We start from the raw sequence: 23622 nt of genomic DNA on the forward strand, positions 1-23622 counted from the left end.
GTGAAGTTGCAAAACACTAAATTATGAAGTAGAAACTCCACAAACAACTGGAAACCTTTTCATTGTAAGAGCTATCTTGGTGGTCACTGATGAAATCTCCGACCGTGTGAAGAGTACAGATACCTGTTGACATATAACAGGGTCATATAAGTTGGCAGGTCAACAGAAATTATTTTGATTGTCGCCGAGTAAACCACAGTTTTCTGGTTTATGGACTTCCTGGATGGACATGGTTTTATAGCCACTGTGGTACCAACAGATTAAGGAAAATCCATATGTAGAAAAAGTGAGAAGGGTGCTCTGTACAGTTATGAAATTTCTGTTTCCAAGTTTGGAATCTAGTAAATGCTAGTTGCTTACTTTTTTACCTCTTGATGTAGTGGAGATAGATCTAGAGGAAAAACTTCTGTTCTCAAAGTCGGTTTATTCTGAAAATTGGAACAGGTTTACTGAGTATGTGCCCAGGAATTAAAATTGTTGGCAATGGAGGTGTATCTGGTCTTGTAGTTCGCCCTCTACCTGGCAAGGGCAGACCAAATGCTGTTACTGAGGATATCTTACCCCTATTTATGCCTTCTTCCAATAAATGATTTTTAAACTTTTTGAAAAAGTGCATAATACCTATATGCTTTTGCCTTTTATTTTACATGTGTGGTACAGAATCTAGCTCATGCTGTTGACGGTATCTCCATTTGATTCAATCCATTCCTGTCTTGCACGGTTACTGATCTTGAAAACGTTTTCTTTTTTTGTCATCGATAATCAAGAAAGAGGAGTGGAAGGCCTCAGACTTGGCACATTATTACACCCATTATTGGATTCCATCCATCCAACTGATGTTGAATGTTTATCCTTTCGCCCCCAAAAAGATGTAATTTTGTGTTGTGTGTTGAACATCTTATATGGTATACCCTCGATGAGCAGCTGTTCATTTCTTTCTCTGGATTCAGGAAAAACAGAGCATGTTGCAGGGATTCTGCCCAAAAACAGAACTATGCGCAGGTTTATAGGACCTTGGTGTATAGGGACAGAGTCATACTACCACCTTAGTACCCATGAGCCCAGGACTGACTAGCTATAGTGTCTCACTTGCCCTCCTACTCGCCCACAGAGAAACAGTTGATTAGACACTCCAGAACACAACACAGATCTCTCAGGAATCGTGGTAGCAAGACACACCTTTTCGCTCGCACTCTTGTACTTGTCCACAATAAGATCTGACAGAGAGGCAAAACAGTTAAAAATATTTATTTCAACTAACGTGCCCTAACATGCAGTATATGTGCCACAACAAGCAGGAAAATGCATAGTACAAATACAGTCAGCATAGCAGTTGTCCATAAATCATGAAGGGGGATGTCATCATGAGAAGACAATAGAGCCTAACCTCCCTCCCCTTGCTAAGAAGCAGTATTATTATATATTAGATCTCTGGGCTTTGTCAGCAGCCCCCATACCTTAGCCTATAGATGGTAGAACTACATCATAGGTGCTGTCTCTCTCTTCTCCCTGGAAAGGTCCCTGCCCCAGTGTGTGCAACCTATTTGTGTATTCCATTAAAACCAAAGTACGTTGTTCAAGCAACAGCAGCATTAGTATTTTGTCTGAGGGCTAAGGCCTGGCCAGAACAAAATAACAAGGGGCATTGTTGTTCGACCTTGCTCACAAAGTTCAGTCAACATCCCAGGAACCTGCAGAATGTGAATACAGGATGAGTTGTCTTGTGAAAACAGCCATAGAAATGAAGCAAAAATTAAGTTGTTTAGTAAAGTGCGCAAAGCAGCGGGCAAGCTGCAGTGTGCTCATGCTAACTTAGAGAAGAAAGCAATGTCCCTATGGGCCATGTGACACTCTCCCATTGGTCAGGTCGTTAGGACTGGGCAAAAACAAAAATCGGAGATAAGCAGAGGCAAAGCATCCCAGTGGTATCCCAACTAGAATATTTTTGGACCCCAAATTTAGTTTTTTTTCTTAAATTTAAAAATAGCCAACTGTGGACCCAAACCTATATCCATTCACAGCAAATCTTCACAGTCAAACATGTTGCGGAAAAAGTGGATTGTCATAAACTCCAGCATGTTGTCTGAACCTTCCATAGTAAAAAGGTTTGCTATCCAATTAAGTAAGTCGAACGAGCACACATGCTCCTCCTATTTAGAAGCCGTTAGGAACATATCAGGGCAACCTGCATTAACTTCGATGAAACTCCAATCCATGAGGCGCTGTGCACGAGCACAGGTACTCAAATGTGCCGTTGGTCCAAGTAGAGGATCGCACACTAGGCGCATACCCACGGAACAGTCCTGGTCATGGGCCATCAACAGACCCATCAACAGTTCATAATCCAGGGCAGCGTGTGCCGTATTGGAGAGGCAGACATCCAGGGCCCATTGAAAAGGGTACTGGAGGCAGTAGAACACAGGTTGCACGCAGGTAAAGTAGGCATAACGGAAGGTCAGCCAATAGTCGATGTTAAGACCAAAAAGCTGCTGCATCCAATCATGGTACAGCTGCAGCTGGACCGGGCTTGGCTGTACCACAGGTCGAGTAGCCATTGCGGAGCAGAAGTAGAAGTACAAGTATGCTGCAAATCAACAAGAGCAATAGGGGAAACCCTCCGAAGGCGCTGGAAAAAATAGATTGGATAAATGCTGGGATTACTCCAAAAATAGTCTGAAAGGAAGTGACAAGTCCGGAGCCCACAAGATTAAAAAAGTGGGCAAGGGCCTCTGTATCAGACGCAATAAATATTTTGTGAATTAATTCTCCAAAATGGATTGGGAGATTCGTGTTTAGCAGTGACTGAATCTCATTTGCGGTTCTTGCTACCCGCAAGTCGAAGGTCTCAGGAGCTGATGTGAGAGCCACTTATTGTTGAAAGAATAGCACTTTGAGTCTACTTCGCTTATTGAAATCTGTTTTCAAAGTTGGAATGAAAGGCCAAAGCGAACTATCTACAATCCCATGCAGGGGTGGAAACAGGACATTGCTGTAACACATTGTGAAACTGTTACTATATACAGGATGCCTGCCCGTAAGCCGAAGCAGTTTTGAATATTAAGAATCAGATAACTGCCGTTAGAAAGCAAAGTTAATGCGGGAATAATAGCTGGGACCGGGGTCCCTTTAAAAAAAACAAGCCAAATTAGGGGCCGAAACATTGTAGGCACTGTGATGTTTTACTTGTTTACAGACCAGGGAGTGCCCTACTGTAGAATCACAATCCTCCACTGTAAGGAAAACCTCCTTATCTGCTCGTTGAAACCGAAATGTGAAAGGCAACAACCATATTTCATGAATATAGCTATTCCTAAGGGGCTCATATCTACCAACCGGATAGTGTTTCATGCAGGCCATAAACTTGAACAGAGAGAGAGGCAATGAAATAACCCCATGTATTACCCACACAGATAAATCAGTTTCTGCCACAGAAAATGGTAACTGTTCTAGTTGTTCGATATGTAAATTTGTGTATCTTGTGTCTTTTATTGACGTCAATTTCTACTTATCTGTCAAATTAAATGGTAAAAACAGTGCAGAAGCATTCAGGTAATCCCATGGACTTTCCCACTTTTGAGTGTTTGCAAGGTCCAACCAAATTGCATTACAGAACGTAACTGATTTTGACCATGGTACAAAACAGACACTTCATTTTGAACAATGTCAATGACCGATGATACAATATTATCCAAAGTATATATACGAGAAGACAGTGCATTAATGCTGTTATCGACTACTGCGAGAACTTTTCTAAATTATCTTGGTCAATTTGGCACAGGCGGACTGCAGCTTCCATCTGCGATAGCTTCCAAAATTCATTAAATGCATTAAATGCAGCATAAACAAAACGTTTTGCCCGGAGGAACTTTGGACCCAAAAGAAAATCAGCAAGATCGATATTACCTGATAAAAGGGAAAGATGCTGTTTCACAGATGCCAATGTGTAATGTTCCAACCATTGTCGACATAACTAATTGCCTGATGGGTGTAAGGGAAAACGAAACTAGCGCTCCAACAGGAATTCACATAAATATTTAAGAAATTAAATCTAATATGTGCGGTGCTATCAAGATAGGGAATAACAACCAATTCCCTAAGTAACTCAATCAATGATTGAAAAGACCAAAAACCAGCTGTTGATGCACACGCAAACTATTTAAATGTATGTATACAAATTCAGTAGACAAATGACATTGATTAGAACTCTTGTTCTTCTTTATTCTTGAAAAGAGATCTTCCACTCCCAACGCGTTTCGTCGCGATAGTGATTAACCCAAGCGACTTCCTCAGGGCTGGAAGTAATGAAATTACAATAAATCCAAATATCCCTCTAGTGTACATAAAATTACAGTTGCATAAATCAATAGTAGATGACAGCAAAGACAAAATGCATTGTCAAAAGCAGTATAATATTTTAAATCAGGAAACAATGAATAAACAGCGTTAACATCCCAGTCATCAGAGTGTATTCCAGGCAAAAACCACATCTCCTAAAGAAACGCAGAATACGTATAGAATGTTCAAAGTTTCAGTCGGGCAATGTATATCAAATGGTACTTTATCCCTAACGATGCCATCAACAATAGGGAAGGCTGAAATATTAACTAGGGCTTGATCTTTGTTTATTTTTTTAGATGAAGTGTGAGGGGCCAGAACTCCGTTAACCAAGTTCACAGCAGAGCATTCAGGTAAGTAATGGCCATTAGTCTGTGGTAAATATTTAATTACCTGTACTATTTTTCATGCGGTAAAGTCTAGTAAGAATAACTCAGTAAAAATAAGAGGCAGAATCCGTGGTATTAGAGGTTCTGAAAGGCTTTATTCCTTACAAGGAATTATGGTTCGAACCATAGGCATCAAATTCCATCACCACGAGGGTTCAGGAAGGGAAGGCAATACATTATTGACAGGTAAAGATATTTATATGAAAAGCATTACATTAAGACAGATGCAGGAGGCGTAACAGCTGATAATATAGATAATAATACACATACGTAATGAAAAAAGGCGTAAACATAGGCGTAAACTAGAAACGTCATTAAACATGATGTCACAGGTGGGTGGATCCATAAAAGAATCCTGCAATGTCAGCAGAAATACTTGGCAGAGATGCGTGCGCAGCCGCATGACGTGTGATTGACGTGCAACTAGAGGGTGAAAGGGACTTGACATTTAGCTCTACATGTGGAGACAGAAGTCTGGGGGGTCATGTCAACCTAATCCCAAATCATATCTAATATCTTATGTTTAAAGAACTGTATTATCCAAAAGGAAAGGTCTCTCGGACGGAATCTATTCTATACTGACTGTTAGTGCGTGTACAAGCGTCTAAGCGTCTACATGAGATGCGAGGGGGCAGGAATCCTCCATAGTAACCGGGGCTAGGAATTACTTGCATGAGGACAGTGAGGCCTGGCCCTTTGCTCGGTAGCTGGAAGAATGTTTACCTAAACTACTAGACAGGAATGCATCGGATGAGGAGCGGAGCAGATAATCTTGAAGGTGAAATACAGTTTTTGGCAGGCAACAAGCCGGATCAGGCACCGTTAGCCGCGCAGGGAGTAGGACAAAGTTCATGGATACAGATGCGGGCTCGGACTGGAGCTTTCAGAGGCAGAAGGCAGGAAAAGGCTTGATGGCAGAATTCAGGGCCTACTCGCCTGAACTGTAAAATGTGGAAAGTGAACCACATAAAGTCGGTGGCCTTTCATACTTAGGAACGGAATATCCGACTCATTCATGGCGGATCTGAAAGAGGACATGTTGACGGTGGACGCACATGTATTTGCGTCTTCATAACTGGAACTGGAGGGAACATACATGTACTTGTAGCATGTACATGGAGCCGTTGGGGTCTAAGATAGGGGACATAATCTGATCATAAAATTCATATTTCCTCATTCCCTCCTTGTCCCCTACGGACCCTCAGGAGATATCGATCTTCATCAATCCATCAATCTGTTCATATAGCATCATTTGTTCTTCTTTCTTCTTCCGGGATCTTGAACGAAAACTTGAAGGCGGGATACACGATGTGGCACACAGACCACAAATCGCTGGCCCGCATTGTAGACATAAGCAGCAACTGAACAATATGAGAAAGCCAATACCTAGGAAGGATAGAATCCTCCATCCCCAGGCTGACAACACGCTCCAGAACCAACCGGACCAAGTCCAGGTGCCTGGACTCTGGTGTATCTGGCTTATAATCTTATGAAGGCGAGTTATGGCTTTATATACTGACGGCGAGTTTTCTGGTATGAAAACACAGCAACTTGATCCGATGACCCTACAAGCTCCGCCCCTATCGGCCAGGATGACGTCAAGGACAAGACGATTTTGAAGCACAACAATCCGCATCGCAGACTGCTCCTCTGTTAAGTTGCCTAGGGCGGAAGTAGTCTCATTCACTACTGCTTCAAGGGTTCTAGTTAATCTACGTATCAGTTTACTATTAGTTACTGTACCTATATAGGGAAAGAAACCTTTATTGAAATCTGTGTATTGCTCCCATGCCGTTTCAGTATAATCGACAATCGGGAGATCTCTCTGCTGTCTATTGTGTACTAAATGGGTATTTCTGTGATAGTCAGGAGGGGCTAGGAAAACAGGTGGCAGAAGGAATGCTATGTAACAGGTACCATCCCAATCTAGAGGTAAACGTATATATGCAGTCTGACCACATATGAAGTAGGAATGACGAGAAGCTCTGAATGTAGACTTGCCTTGATCACTGAATTTTATCACAGTGGTGCATTTACTATGGCCCATGTGTATGGAACCATTCTTTCTTACACATAATTCACCTTTAACTGGAAATACTGACATAGCGGGCAAGATTGGTGTAGCTTCGGATTCAACATTTAGAATCATGAGGTTAAGTGTAAAGTTACCTAATCCATATACTTCATTTTCTAGATCAGTTCCTGTTCTTTTGGGAAGTCCCTCCTTGTTAGGGTAGCAGACTTTAAGCAAAACTAGGTTCAGGTTTCCCCATACCCAGTTGTCTTGATAAACTACTGAATTTGAATCTAGGGAATTAATCAAACTAAACCATGCTCCACAGGAGCCATTGTGTGTGAACGGATACGGAAAGAGAGGCAAAACTCCCTTATAGCTCTGATAGGGAGGAAGTCGGCCACATATCCAACAATTGGTAGCATTGTTGGTCTGATGGGAATGATGTAACATACTAATAAAAGTGTTGTTGCGCAGCGCAAATCTATAAGACAACTCATGCGGAGGTAATTCGCTAAAAGAATGTTCAGCAGTAGCATTGTAAGCACGCTTAGAAATAGGGTAATACATATGTAGCAATACACTAGAAATGATGATCAGAAGACTTAGAAAAAACAAAATTAATAATGTCACTATGCAGTGACTACGAAGCGATTTACAGTACGCATGTTTTTTAAGCTGTATCTGTCTATTTCTCTCTCTATTTCGGTCTAGAGGATACATGTCAGAGACAAATTCAACCGATTCACCTTGGAGAGGACTTAAACAATCAAATTGTCTGACTTGCTAGACCTTAGTTTCAGTTTATAGAGTTCAGTCTCCGTCTTTTCAACCAAGGGGAGCTTTGAGTCTGTCTGTGAAGAAGGAATGCAGGGCTGAGTGTTCACATCGGACGGTAGTCCATAAAAATTTTTGATATGGCTCGAGTGCAACCACCCTTTACGTCCCTCAATCTTCACGGCTGTCCTTGTGGTCAGCAAGACGAGCTTGGGCGACTGCCACCTGGGCTCCAGCTGGGTCTTCCGGTCAAAATTCCTCACAAGAACCAGGTCACCTGGAACCACGTCATGGGGCTTCACCTCAGTGTTATCGGGAAAAGCTGCAGCTACCTGTGAACGACAAGATTGTAGTGCAGACATCAAGGAAGCCAGGTAATCTGTCAGCATATTACAGTCAACATCAGTGATTTTACGAGGTATAGGCGTCCCCCACATATTTGGTGGTCTACCGAAGATCACCTCATCCGGGATAGCCCTGTTCGAGAATGTGCTACCATTCTCATGTAAAAGAGCGCAACTGGTAAGGCTACTATCCAATCGACACCTTTTTCTCTACATACTTTGGACAATCTAATTTTCAGAGTTTGATTATGACGTTCCACGAGACCTGCTGCTTCGGGATGTCGGACACAGTGGAATTTCCATTGATAACTTAACAGAAGTGAAACGTGTTTCATTAGTTCGGATGAGAATGGCTGGCCATTATCTGAGTACACGATACGGGGCAAACCATACCGTGGGAAGAATTCTCGAACTAACTGTTTGGCAGTAGTCGGGGCAGTGTAATCTGAGACGGAATACGCCTCTGTCCACCGGGAAAGAGCACAGACAACTACGAGGACATATTTGAATCCTCGACAACGTTCCATCTGGATATAATCCATCTGGAGGACTTCAAAAGGGTGATCGGGAGGTTGAAATCCACCCTGCTCTACGGGAATGCTTTTACCTGGATTAAACTGACAACATATCATACAGGTACGTACTTTTTGTTTAGCTGCTGCTCGTAAGTGTTTGTTGAACCAAATGTGTTGAATACTATCTAGCATAGCTTTTTCTCCTAGGTGCGCTGGACTATGTATTGTGTTAATGATGACTTGAACCATGGAGTCGGGAAGAAACCATATAGATTTTCCCTTTGTCATCCATCCTTGATCCGTTTGGATCCCTCCTAATTCAGTCCATTTCTTTATTTCTTCTGGTGTAGCATGTGTCTGTATGTCAATTACATCAAGGGCGGGATCCTTAACTGTCATGCAATGTGTTGGTGTCGGAACTATTGTCTTTGTCGTGTCAGTTGTATGAGTCTGGTTCTGAGCAGTCTGTTTAGCTGTTCTGTCAGCTAGGTCGTTACCCTGGGAAATGATATCGGTAACTTTCGTATGGGCCTTGCATTTCATAATCGATATTGCAGTAGGTAGATGAATCGCGTCTAATAGAGCTTGAATGAGGGGTCCGTGTTGGATGTGGGTACCGTGAGACGTTAAATAACCTCTCTCTCGCCACAGTACGCCGAAGTCATGGACGACTCCGAATGCATAACGTGAATCTGTGTATATGTTGACTTTCTTATTTGTGGCTTGAATACAGGCTTGTGTCAGAGCGATGAGCTCTGCTGCTTGAGCTGACAAAGTGTCAATACAATTTGTTTCGATCACTTCAGTGTCTGTTGTGACTGCGTAAGCTGCCACTAACTCTCCTGTACTTGTTCTCATACATGAACCATCTACATACAATGTCAGGTCCGGATCTAATAAAGGGATATCTGTCAAATCTTGTCTGGGTTTCGTCGTGATAGTAATGACTTCAATACAATCATGTGCTAATGGATCTGTTCCGTTTACTGGCAAAAGTGTGGCAGGATTTAATGTATTACAACGTCTGATTTCTATGTGTGGCTGAAACAATGTTAATTCATAACCGGTGAGTCTTGCTATAGTCAAGTGTTGTGTTTGCGTTCGGTTCAAGAGAACCTCTACTGCGTGTGGTACTTGTACTGTCAATTGATGTCCTAACACTATGGCATCGCTTTGTCTGATTGCTAAAGCTGTTGCTGCCACTGATTTCAGGCACGCAGGAAGAGCCTGAGCTACGGGCTCTAATGTACTAGAAAAATAAGCACATGGTTTGTGTGATCCTGCTTGTTCCTGAGTGAGTACTGACAAGGCAGTACCTTCGCGTTCTGTAACAAAGAGTGTAAAATGTTTACTGTAACATGGTGTTGCTAAAACAGGTGCTTGACATAAAGCTTTCTTTAAGCTTTCAAAAGCTTGTGTATGTTCTTGAGTCCAAGGGAGGACAGTCGATGTGGCTGCCTCCTGTGTTGTCAACTGAATGAGTGGTTTTGCTAGAAATGCATATTGAGGGATCCACTGCCCACAGTATGAAGTGAGGCCTATAAAAGCCCGCACCTCCTTTTGTGTCTTAGGTGGTGGCATGTTAGCAATTAACTGGATGCGGTCGGGTGTAAGCTGTCTTCCCTCCTTGGACAGCAAGTGCCCAAGGTAAACAACTTGCTGGACACAGAATTGTAGTTTCGAAGGGGACACTTTGTGCCCCTTGTCGGCTAAGAAATGTAAAACCGTCAGTGATGCTTTTTCACATTCAGGTTCGCTTCGTGCGGTGATCAGCAGATCATCGACGTATTGAAGCAGGGCAGTGTGAGCTGGCATGTGAATACTGTCAAGCTCTCTTTTCAGTGCTTGGCTATAGATGCTGGGGCTTTCTGTGAATCCTTGAGGTGCGCGTGTGAATTTAAAACTTCGTCCATTTAAACTGAATCCGAACAAATATTGGCTTTCCGGATCGATTGGGACGCTAAAGAAAGCGTTCTTGAGATCAATTACAGTAAAGAACGTTGCTTCTGAATCTATGGCCGTTAATAATGAAGAGATATCTGGGACCACGGGGTATTGTGGTACAATGCATTTATTTAATTCTCGCAGATCAATAACTAATCGATATACTGGTGGTGCTTTTGGATCCGTTCTTTTAAGAATCGGAATTATCGGGGAATTACATACATTGGAGTCGGTTTCCACAACCACTCCTTGTGCAATGAGCTCGTCAATGATTTGCAGCAAAGCCACAACAGCATCGGGTGGTAACTTGTATTGTCGCATTCGTGGTAGTACCACTCCTGTTTTTAGTGTGACTCGATATGGTGTAATGTTCATGCGACCAACATCAGTGGGGCCTTGTGCCCATAAATGTGCAGGTAGATTCTGCAGCCGGTGATCCATGTCTCTGGACACGTAGTGACCTTTGAAGTCACGTAAAAATAATCGTACTCCATCCGGAGAACAACATATTATTCTATTGTGGTGATATTGTAACATCTGTAACATCTGTGACGGGGTATTACCTTGCCAGGTACTCTCGAATTTCAATACTCTATTCTTAACTTGTGGTAGGGAATTTTCAACTAATTTTGTCACAAACAGATGTGGATATGACTCGCTACTTGCTTTTATGCCACTATTAATACCAAAACATTTTTCAAATCGGGAATAGAAATCGCTAGTGTCTTCATCTTGCTTTTGTTTACAGGCTGATATTGCACCCCAGTCCTCCTTTTTCGTAGTTAATAAACGTGGTAGTACCTGCACTAATAATCCTGGTAATGCTGTAGTCTTTTCCCCAAGCCCTGATCCTGCAGCTCGGGCCTTTTCTTCGTTTTCTAATGCTGTCCAATCTATCTTTTGGTCTCCCACCTCCCATTCCTTTTCTTTGAGTTTCTCGTAAATACCGGCAGGCATTAATACTTTTAATATTTTCATAATGTCGGGGTAGGTATACTCTCCCATGAGTAACATGTCTTTTATCTCACGGTGGAAACCTGCTGGATCCTTGTCATGGCTGGGTACTACTTTCTTCATTTCTAATAATTCAATTTTAGTTATAGGCGTGTACACAAACACGCGTTTAAAGGTATTATCTTCACCTCTGATTGGGTGTACTTCGCGTAAGGGATTCTGTCTATCTATGTGATACATTTTTCTTCCCATAGTGGGAACTGGAACATGTTCTGGGCATACGAAAACTATATATTGGTTTCGAAATTCTAGAATTTCTTTAATTAAATCAGTACCTGAACCTCTCCATTTATTCGTGAGTAATTCTGTCAATACGTCAGGTAGGGGTCCAGGATCGGAGTGTTGGCTTTTATATAATATAAGAAGGTGTTGAATCATGTATATACCAGCTAAACGCTGTTCGTCTGGGGTAAGGTTCAAAAACGTGTGTGCCAACGCATCATCACTGTATTTCTCAGAACTGTCAGCCCATTGTACTGCTGACCTGGCTAATTCTTGTTCATCCATAGAATCGAGCATATGGTACCCCCTTCGGTCTCGGAGTAGTTTATCAGCGGCTTGGAATAGGTGTTCAGGAGACCTTATATTTAACATAGGGGCTTGAAAATTTCTGTTACATTCTGGACGTATCGGACGTATTGGATCATTAAAGCATCTGGTATTATTAAAAGATCTTCCTCTACCTACATAAGCCATTGTCTCTAAGCGTCCTGTGGGCATTTCTGATTCTTCGTCCTCCTCTCCCTCTGATTCATGTTGGTCTGTCTCTAATCTTTCTTTATGTATTCGTTCTACTTCTTTGCGGATCTTTCGGCACATAACTACTATACATGTCTGTCTATCATGTTTCCCTTCTGATATATTCTGACCCCATTTGGTAAGTACTTGCATTTCCTTCTGCTCTACCTCAGGCCTGTCTTGGTTTCTGATCACACAGTTTATGAAGAAGCGTAACAGTTGTCTCTGTACATCCACTTTCTGGTATTCCATGGCTTCGTCAATACTTTCAGGGCCTCGCCCTGATTGGACAAAGTGGTATATATTGTCTAAATGTGCCACCATTCCTGGTAGTGTCGCTAAATACCTTGAAGCTCGTCGTATACGTAGTGATGACAGCAGCATACCGTCCCGTCTACCGGGCACAGGATCATATCTACAATCCACTAGATGCTCTTTAAACATGTCGGAAGTTGCTAGTTGGGGTGTACGTTCGTATGCTAAATCTCTAAGGGATAATTTATTTCCTCGGGGTGGCGTGGCAAAAATTTCTGTCGTTCCTCCTGTCGCACCGTCTGAGGTGCTAGGCACGAAAGGATTTGTTGGATGTAAGATAGAAACTGTAGATGTGGGAAAAGCGGTAGAAACAGATGGACCTGTGGGAATGTGCGTAGGAGTTTGTTGTTGCGGGGATACAGACGGATGATCTTGGCGTTGAGCACCATCGGTAGGCGGTGTGTGTGGCGGAACATTAGCATATTCAGGAGTTACATCATCTAAAAATGAAGAAAGGAAAACATCTTTTGCTGTTTTGGGATGTGCTTTTATCGGGAGTAATGGAGGTGTCAAGTCTTTCGGTATTTCCGGAGTGGCCTGAGGTAACCCTTCGGCCAGAAGAGGATACATACCATTCATAAGAGTGTTTCGTTGTCTGTCCACTTGTTCTGTTTTTACTCGGGTACCTTCCCCAATTAATATATTTTCTCGAGCTTTATTTGAATTCTCCCTACTTTTCTCTTCCTGTCTGAGCGCTTTTTCTGTACGTCTATATGATTCTTTACGCCATAATTCAATGGCATCTTTCTGTGACTGTCTGGCTTTCTTTTTCCATAATTCTTCTTCTACTCTCATGATGCAATCTGTATCCCAGGTCCCAGCTGCGGGCCACCTCTGACTTTCTGGTAGATCTTTGGTGTAGTCCACCCATAAATCAAGAAATAATACGGCATCCAGGCCATGCTTATGATACATAAAGTACCCTGGAGTGTCCCTAGGTGGAATGGGAACAGCTTCCTCGAGTACCCCTTTTCTGGTTTTGATCTGTCTTAATTTTGAAAAGAGCGGCATTTTTTAGACCTTATTACTTAATCTTGAACACACTTAATACAATAAACACAATAATGAACAATCATTCACACCACAATATGTAGAACGTATTAAAACTTTTAACATTTAACAGTTAACGAACAATGATAACTAATAGGAAACTAGTTACTGACATAATACTAACACTAGATAATACTGAATTATATGCAAGACATACTGGATATACTGCTAAACAGTACAGATACACTGCTAAAACAGTGCAGACCGGATCTGTGTACCCAAACCCGTCAGGACCGGCACAAATTAATGTGCACGTCTAACTGCCTCCCCAGCAACGGTACTCACCGGGTAGCACGGAACGGAAGGCCTCGGAACTGAACTGAACTGGACCGGACTGGACTCGACTGGACTCGGAGCTTCGGAACCTGGTGGGCCTCTGTATACCTCGGATCTTGCTCTCTCAGCTAGGCTCTGGTCGGGATACTTCGCACTTCTCACCGCCTCGTCTGGGTGTTGATCGCAGCCTCAGTCACCCCCGCTTGGCCGGAGGGAGATACAGGAAATCCTGCGGGTACGCGTTTTTGTCCGTCCAGCTGTGGCAGGAGACCGGGCCTGCAACGCACCTCCGGCGCGTGAGATGAGAAAGTGTCCCTGTTCGGGCGCCAATTTATGTGGTAAATATTTAATTACCTGTACTATTTTTCATGCGGTAAAGTCTAGTAAGAATAACTCAGTAAAAATAAGAGGCAGAATCCGTGGTATTAGAGGTTCTGAAAGGCTTTATTCCTTACAAGGAATTATGGTTCGAACCATAGGCATCAAATTCCATCACCACGAGGGTTCAGGAAGGGAAGGCAATACATTATTGACAGGTAAAGATATTTATATGAAAAGCATTACATTAAGACAGATGCAGGAGGCGTAACAGCTGATAATATAGATAATAATACACATACGTAATGAAAAAAGGCGTAAACATAGGCGTAAACTAGAAACGTCATTAAACATGATGTCACAGGTGGGTGGATCCATAAAAGAATCCTGCAATGTCAGCAGAAATACTTGGCAGAGATGCGTGCGCAGCCGCATGACGTGTGATTGACGTGCAACTAGAGGGTGAAAGGGACTTGACATTTAGCTCTACATGTGGAGACAGAAGTCTGGGGGGTCATGTCAACCTAATCCCAAATCATATCTAATATCTTATGTTTAAAGAACTGTATTATCCAAAAGGAAAGGTCTCTCGGACGGAATCTATTCTATACTGACTGTTAGTGCGTGTACAAGCGTCTAAGCGTCTACATGAGATGCGAGGGGGCAGGAATCCTCCATAGTAACCGGGGCTAGGAATTACTTGCATGAGGACAGTGAGGCCTGGCCCTTTGCTCGGTAGCTGGAAGAATGTTTACCTAAACTACTAGACAGGAATGCATCGGATGAGGAGCGGAGCAGATAATCTTGAAGGTGAAATACAGTTTTTGGCAGGCAACAAGCCGGATCAGGCACCGTTAGCCGCGCAGGGAGTAGGACAAAGTTCATGGATACAGATGCGGGCTCGGACTGGAACTTTCAGAGGCAGAAGGCAGGAAAAGGCTTGATGGCAGAATTCAGGGCCTACTCGCCTGAACTGTAAAATGTGGAAAGTGAACCACATAAAGTCGGTGGCCTTTCATACTTAGGAACGGAATATCCGACTCATTCATGGCGGATCTGAAAGAGGACATGTTGACGGTGGACGCACATGTATTTGCGTCTTCATAACTGGAACTGGAGGGAACATACATGTACTTGTAGCATGTACATGGAGCCGTTGGGGTCTAAGATAGGGGACATAATCTGATCATAAAATTCATATTTCCTCAAGTCAACAGATAACATAGTCACAAACCCAATCCACATGAAGAGGAACACCATCGTCTGCACCATCCAGACATATGTCCAGAGCCTTCCAAGAGATGAAACCCCATATATGTGCAGGGTGCTCTGTCACAGTCGATGACAACGAAGATGTATCAGAATAAAAGCTTTCACGGTCCATACAGTAACCACTGGACCCTAGCTGAAACAACGGGGGCTGTTCTTCATTAGAAGGTGAATGAATTGTACTTTCAGGAATGTCAATTATAACTTCGACTGAAGGAGAAGCATACTAAGTGTCCTTGATTGTAGATGTAGAAGGTAAAACAGGCAACAAATCAATTGAAGATTCCATCTCCCCATCTGTTTGTTTGGGACTTGTTGAGGAAACAGAAGCCATCTTATTTAGATGAAATCTCCCAGTGCTGAATGCTTGTAGGCATACTATTCAGTATCGGCCATATGGTGTAGCTTGACATGCTCGATTGAAATATATCAGTTCTCCTTACGACCTGGCATTGGAGGCAGGATTCCAGTACGGGTGCCCTTCAAACCAAGGACTCTGACTGGTGCACGGTATGATGGACCAAATTCTTGCTTGTCCTCCACCTTCTCTCTGACCAGATCTCCAACTTTAGGAAGCCTTCCACTAACCGAGATCAGCACCATCGCATCCGTGGAGAAAGGCAAATGGGCTTTCGCTTGTGAGTCACGAGCCTTTTGTAAATCCTGTAAGATAGCACAATGGTTATATACGTTAAACGTTGCGGCAGCCGCCACAATGTCTAGACCTCAAAGTCTGGCACAAATATTTTAATGGCAAAGAGCAATTTGCATGGTTTCCCCCACCCAGAGATCTTCTAGGGAGATTATTAAGTGCACGTTGGGCTCCATACAGATGAGTCAACCAGCCCCTACAAGTACCTAAAACCCTAGCTGTCAAAGATTACTCTAAGCCACGGTTCATCCGCTTCACAACAGAATTGCCCTCAGGCAGATATGGAGATGAGAATTGCACCTGCACCCGCACCCCCAGAGACTTCATCCATCCCATTAAGCCTTAGATGCAAAAGCAGGACCTTGGTCTGAATGGAAGGTGCCACAGGAAAACTCCCTACAAAGCCACACAAATCTTTTATAACAGTTTGTGCGTCAGCACTACGTTGAGGCCAAACCCAAAGGAATCTAGTGCACGAATTCACTGTAACCAAAATATACCTAAAAGCATTGTCAGATGTTAAAGGACCGCAGTGATCAAGATACATACAACCAAAAGGTTGATTTGAAATGTATAGTTGCGTGTGGGGTGGACGTGAAACAGTTGAAGGCTTAATCTGTTGACAAATGTCACAGGAAAGAACATATTTACGTGCCTGTTGGAATAAACCACACCACCAAAAACGTTGCTGTAAAAGGGAAATAGTTGGTGTCACTCCCGCATGTGCAGAAGCAACGGCTTCATGTGCTGCCATTATTAAAGAAAGTCTGCGGTCCTCGTTGGGAATCACCCGATCCACAACAGATGGAATAGTCACAAATGGAATTTGATCTGTTGTTAAATGATGGGTATAACGAGAAAGGAAACCTTGGGGAAATTACAATCATCAATTTTAGTTATAGACCTAGTAACTGCTGCTACTGAGCATGTGGCCACTGCAGATTTGGCTGCCTCATCAGCCAACGAATTACCAACAGTGTGTGCTCCCACACGCTGATGACCCAATGTATGGATAGCATGTGTGTGTGGCAACTGTTCCTTAAGAGCAGCCACTCGGACCCAAAGCATTTTATGCTTAAATGCGCTTCCTTTAGAATCATGAAAATCATTTTGTGTCCACATGAACAAGATGTTGTTGTAGGATTGTATACAGTAAAATGAATTGCACACTACAAGCATAGGAACATCTGGATCAGCAAATTCAAGAGCCAAAACCAAAGCACGTAGCTCTGTCAATTGCGCTGTGCAATCCCCAAGAGATTGTGTGTGCAGCAAGTAGGATTTGAAATCACCATATAGTATTGTGCCTGCTACAAACGCGCAGGCTGCCGAATAAGCATGTTTGGAACCAATGGCTGGCTGAGCAGACCTATCAGTGTTAAATAATTAATTTTTACTGTTCAAGAGGAAGTAAGGATAAAGGCGGAGGATGAACATGTTCTTATTGTAAAAACTCATGTGTTTGCAAAGAAGGGTCAAAGATAAAGTTAACATCAGTCGACGTCAAAGAACTAGCTCATTGTATCCAACGCGGATGCAAGGCTTTGGAATTTGGGACGCTAGCCTTCGTGACTGCTTCTAAAGCAAGCACTGGGGAGACCATAAAAATGCATTTACCCTGAGCCAAAGAGCGTTCTTTCAGAATCGGCATCTGGACTGTTGTCAAAATCTTTCCCGTAGAAGAGAAAAGCATTTCAGCTGGAGTATACAAATGCGATTAAAAGCAAAGGGGACGGTGTCCCCTTCGTTGAAAGTCAGTTTCGTGAATCCTAACACTCCTGGTACAATCTGTGTGACTAAATTAGTAGTATTATCTCTTGTTAACAAGAATTGTGTCGCAAGCAGATCAGACTGCAAGGACCTAAGTACTGCTGTATGTTCTGGAAGCCATCTGGAAGAGGGAAAAAAGGGTTGTATCAACGCCTATAGCGGTTTGATTCACTGGGCATAATCAGGAATGGAAGTTCTGCCAAAATTTAAAAAAACGAGCAAAGACTGCAATTTTAGATAAGGGTAGAGGGAGGCTGCAATTAAGCACATTTCTCGAAAAAGTGGGGTCCAACCACCTACCTTCATTATTGAGTTCATAACCAAGGAAAAGTACTGTCAGAAAAGTAATATGTGGGTTTGCAAAATTAAATTTGTAGCCTAACTTCGCAAAATGTGTGATGCTGTGGTCCACATGCATAAGATGCGGAGTCATATCATTATCCGTCAAATAAATGTCATGGTCGTACGAAAAGGCATCAGGGTCAATTTCATGTAAAATTGAAACAATGCGTGCCGCAAACACACCTGGGCTATTCTTTTATCCCATAGGCAATCTCGCATAGCATCTCTGATTGTCTAAAGCACTGAATGCAGTCAAATTACGGCTTTCCGGTGCCAAAGAATGGCTGAAAAAGCTGTTGGAAATATCCAAAGTAGTTTTATACTTTTTTCGAACAATGTTGTTTACTAACGCAGAGCAATGTGTGTTCTGAACTGCAAATGTACGAACTTGACTGTACAATGAACCATCCGGTTTCAATATCGGAAAAAGAGGATTATTCATTGAGGAAACACAGGGTTCAATCACACTCTGATATTCCAATTGGGTCAAGATGTCACTTACGGACGCTTTTGTCTCACGTTTAATCGGATACTGCAGCTGGGGCTGAGGTGTAGAACACAAAGGAATCACATGAACCGGGGAATCCCCATCCCAACCCGCCTGATTGTGATATAACGCGGAGCTAAGGACAATGCTCACTCCGATGCCTAAGCCATTTTATCGTCATCTGGTGTGTATTGCATAAAACTGGGTAGAATAACATCTTCCCCTCTGGAGGAAGCTAGAACAATAGGGGGAGGCCAATCAACCTCCGCCAATAAAATATCATAAGAAGTAGTGAGATTCTCCCAAAAGACTTCTTAAACCGGGCGTTTAATATCACCTTCAATTTGGAGGCTTACTTCATAAAGCCCATCAGGAGGAGCAACTCGGATATCAGCTGTTTCTACGGTAATAAAAGTGTCAGTTGCTTTTGCCTCCAGACGCTGGTGGAGTGTCTGCCGCACTATGGTAACCTCCACCGTGCTGTCGAGGAGTGTTACCGCCCAACTCCTGTCGAGGAGCAGGGTTCTCACCGTCTGAGGCATACTTTGCAGTCAAAGCAGAAACTTTTTTCTTCTGGAATGGGGCATGAAATTGAGGTGGTTCCTCCTGCTTGTCTTTCACATCAAACTGGCACTGCGGGGTACGTCTTGTTTGCATAGACTCACCTTGTCTGCGATCCAGACCCTCTACTCTGCCGAATTGTTGATCTGACGATTCCTGAAAGGAATAAGGAGAATGTGGATCTGGAAACTGGAACCTCTCGGTGTCTTAATTTTTGAGCAGTCACGCAAATCATACCTACATTCAGAAGCGTCCGGTGAAGGCGAACCCACAAGAGAACTAGGCTTCTGATGTTGCTGCCGCTGGTTTTTGTTCCAAGCCTTTTTAGGAAAGACTGGATGACCCTCCTTATCGTGAGGGGGTTTACTCTGTGCCTGTGTAAATGGTCGAATCTCCAAGCTATTGCGACCTAAAGATGTATACACATCCGCAATAATAATCGGCAACTGTCACTGACGATCCACTTCCGCCGCCAGGCGTTGACATATTTGTTAGCAAACTACGTCACCTTTAATATTGGCCAGAATCATATCGGAGACAATAGGGAACATTCCCACTAACTTCATCCCCAAATCCATGGCTGGACCAGCCCTGTGCTCATCCTGTAACTTCTTCAGAACACTCGGCAGAACGCTCATGGAAGGGGTGCCAAAGCACAGTGTATACACTGAAGCAAACACTGTCCCCCAGGTGGTGCAGTCAGCTAAAGAAGGAATCGGACTACTTGGCAAACTCATTGTAAAGATTCTGTGTTTTACAACAGGCGTCGTATGTGGAAAAACCTCCTCAAGCTGCTCAAATCTATGTGCAAGCCAAAATGGCAAGCCATCACGATTTTGAGAACGTTTGCGCATCTCCGAGGTAATCATGACGGGACTAATCACAAGCCCACCGCCATGTCCTGGCGGCAGAGGAGCAGCTCCAGCCGGAGCTGCTTGAAGTGCACAAGACATAAACTGTATGACTCGTCTATGAAGATGAACCAACTTTGTGTACAATTGACGCAGCTCTGCATAGTAACATTGAGATAATTTGGATGTGGTGTAAAACCAGCCAAAACAGACCAGGTGGCCCCATCGATAGACAAGGGGCTCATTCGAACAAGAGAAACAGTGTGAGGAAGGGAGCCGTTAAACCATTGACATCATGGTATGCTCCCATGATGTTAACGGAACTTCAATCAATGCATAAGGACGATACACTGCTGGAGGAGCATTGACCGTATATTCATGAAACAAATTATCATTTCCATCTACTGCTGGAAATGTAACCCAAGAAAAAAATTACCTCAAAGCGGTATGCGGGATCAGCCTCAACTACGAAAATAATATTTGCCCCTGCATTAGGGACTCCATGTTGAGGTAAATATGCTGTAATTGCTGCACAGTTATGTGCCACAGTAGCGACTGGTTGTGCCATGTTTATAAAGAAAGGAACAAGTAGAATGGCAGCGCAAAACCGAGTCAAAAACCTTTTAAACTTCAAGCTTGAAAAACCTATAGAAATAGGGATACCCTACAAATACGCCCACCACGAACGTCTCCGGGAACCGGTGAGAGGGTATCGTGGACAAGCACAAGCGCTACTCAGGGGTCTCGTGAATGAGTACCAGACCAAATGTTGGCAGCGCCATGTTGCAGGGATTCTTCCCAAAAACAGAACACTACGCAGGATTATAGGACCTTGGTGTATAGGGACTGAGTCATCCTACCACCTTAGTACCCATTAGCCCAGGACCGATTAGCTATAGTGTCTCACTTGCTCTCCTACTCGCTCACAGAGAAACAAATGATTAGACACCCCAGAACACAACACTTCCAGATCTCTCAGGAAACACATTAGCAAGACACACCCTTTCGCTCACACTCTTGTTCTTGTCCACAATAAGATCTGACAGAGACACAAAACAGTTAAAAATATTTGTTTCAACTAACGTGCCCTAACATGCAGTATACGTGCCACAATAAGCAGCAAAATGCATAGTACAAATACAGTCAGCATAGCAGCTAGTCCATAAATCATGAAGGGAGATGTCATCATGAACAGGCAATAGAGCCTAACCCCCCAACCCTTGCTAAGAAGCAGTATTATTAAATATTAGAAGATCTCTGGGCTCTGTCAGCAGACCCTATACCGTAGCCTACAGATGGTAGATCTACATCATAGGTGTTGTCTCGCTCATCTCCCTGGAAAGGCCGCTCTTCAAGTGTGTGCTACCTATTTGTGTGTTCCAATCAAACCAATGTACGCTGTCCAAGCAACAGCTGCATCTGTATATTTTGTCTAAGGGCTAAGGCCTGGTCAGAACAAAATAACAAGGGGCATTTTTGTTCGACTTTGCCCTCAATGTGCAGTCAAAATCCCTGTAACCTGCAGAGTGTGAACACAGCGATGAGTTCTCATGTGAAAACAGCCACAGAAATTATTGCACAAATAAAGTTGTGTACTAACGTGCACAAAGCAGCAGGCAAGCTGCAGAGTGGTCATTCTTACTTAGCGAAGCCGACAATGTCCCCATTGGCCATGTGACAAGCATTGGTGAAATAGACTATATTCATGTAGTTAGCATTGTGTATCAAGTTCTGCTATGAACATGACAAAATATTGTGGTGAGGTTACATAGGCCCCCGGGAACAGAACACCACCATTTTATATATATACACGTTTAAAGTTGGCATCTTTTTTAAATGATTACTTTAACACACATTTGTTTGCACGCCTTTATGGGAAAATGATCTCAGAAATGGGTTTGCTTACACTTACACTTCTTCGTAGGCATATTATTAGGCCCTTGAACATTCTGTACAAGGACTAAGTTCACAGCGCAAAATGTTGTTGTTTGTTGTTGTCCATTCAGCGACAACTCTGTAAAGGTAGAATCAACAGTAAGAGTCAGAGCTCTAGTATGGAAAGCATGGATGAAGTTCATTATATAAACTACATCCCTCCTTAGTTTAGACAGAGGAGCATTTAGCTGGTACTGTCGCCCCATTCCGGAATTCTAGCCCAGCTGAATCCTGTTACCTTCCTGAGAAGGATGGTGGCCTTCTCTACACCAAGACGGGCTCCCAGATGAAGCATACCCTCAGCTAAATGGGGAGTTAAATCACCCTAAGGTATTCTAGCAAAATCACAGCCACTATGTTTACTAGGATAGGAAGCACTAGCCAGGAGTATAGATACAATTATATATATTCAAATAATCAATATACCAGCACAATGGTTGAACTGTTTATCTTCTTTGCCATTCTTGTAATGCTGATTACTCTGTTTTGTTTCCTTCTATTAATCATTGCAGTGCACGTATTTTACATAAGAATCCAATTTCTTCAATAAATGATGGAAATGCCAATTCGAGTATTTCTTTTGTCTCCCTTTGGGCATGCACTAGTTACTAACGAAAGGGTCGGATCTGTTTCCACGATTTCCTTGGGGAGTCAGTGTTGTGATGCTGTGGGATTGCACATACAATCTGTGAGCAAGCCAGGACTACGGTCAACATAACTTGATGGTGTGCATGGATTCAGTCCTTCACAGTTTTGATGTTCATGTTGTCCAAATGCACTGTCTTACTGAAATAGTATGAACTGTACAACAATATATAGTGAAGAAGGGATCAGAACCTACTCGACTGACGCGATATTGAGTATGATTCCTGTCATTGATTTTTGTCAAATAGCACCTTGGTCTGTGTACCATACTCTGACAAAGCACTATTGCCTGGGCTTCGATGAATGATTAAATCTTATTTTGGAAGCACTGTTTTTCAGCAGTTTCTACATATATTTCTTATGGGCAAGAAGAACCTCAGATCCACCCTCTCCTGTTAATGGCTTTCCTTTGGGCGTCTTGCTAAGATTGAAAATCTGAAGGATGAAGTATTCATAAAAAATAATGCTGGTGTACTAAAACCTGTTTGGAAACCACTGACTTGTTTATGCAGGTATGCAAGTTGCAATGTGCATAGAGGTCAGAAAGTAAATTGCCCATTTCCAGGAGGTGACAAAACGAGCTGCCTATTGTATATTAATTAAGTAGGTGGCTCTTTGCAACCCCTACGATTGGCTGGAAATGCAGGGAAAGTTCCATAGTAGCCTCTGAGATCCAGCAGACATTTATTACAGTTTTTGCACTCCCAAACAGGAAAACTTGGTTTTAAGCAGCCAGTGTTCGTTAAAGGGCAGCTACTGCTTAAAATCTTTTTTGTACTTTGAGAAGGCATTGAGGGAAGCAGGCAGTAGTCCCCGTAGTTGCTGCTGTCTAGGCCACCCACCACAATTGCAAAAGGGGATATCTTCCTCTTTTGTGTATCTGGTGCCAGCTCAACATGGAAGTCAGGACATTTTTAATGGTTTGCGACCACAATTGAGTTCACAAACCTAGGAGGGGACCACCTCTCCCTTCTAAATGTGATTAGTTATGAACCACAAAAGACATTTCGTAAGTTGGAAAGCGTTTTTTGAACTCATGAAATGCCTTTGGTATATTGCACCCTTGCATTTTGTGTCACAG

The 23622-nt window shown here is 43.0% G+C and overlaps 1 long non-coding RNA gene across 1 annotated transcript in view; it reads right to left on the reverse strand.

Moving 5' to 3' along the window:
* Positions 1–1232: 1232 nt before the first annotated feature.
* Positions 1233–23622, reverse strand: part of LOC146858808 (uncharacterized) — an 85184-nt gene continuing 62794 nt past the window's right edge. Inside the window, exon 3 of the long non-coding RNA XR_014979699.1 lies at positions 1233–4292. This is a non-coding gene — a long non-coding RNA (uncharacterized LOC146858808). The remainder of the gene's footprint in view (positions 4293–23622) is intronic.

The sequence above is a fragment of the Triturus cristatus genome, chromosome 3_2 (assembly GCF_964204655.1).
Source record: "Triturus cristatus chromosome 3_2, aTriCri1.1, whole genome shotgun sequence".
Taxonomy (NCBI): domain Eukaryota; kingdom Metazoa; phylum Chordata; class Amphibia; order Caudata; family Salamandridae; genus Triturus; species Triturus cristatus.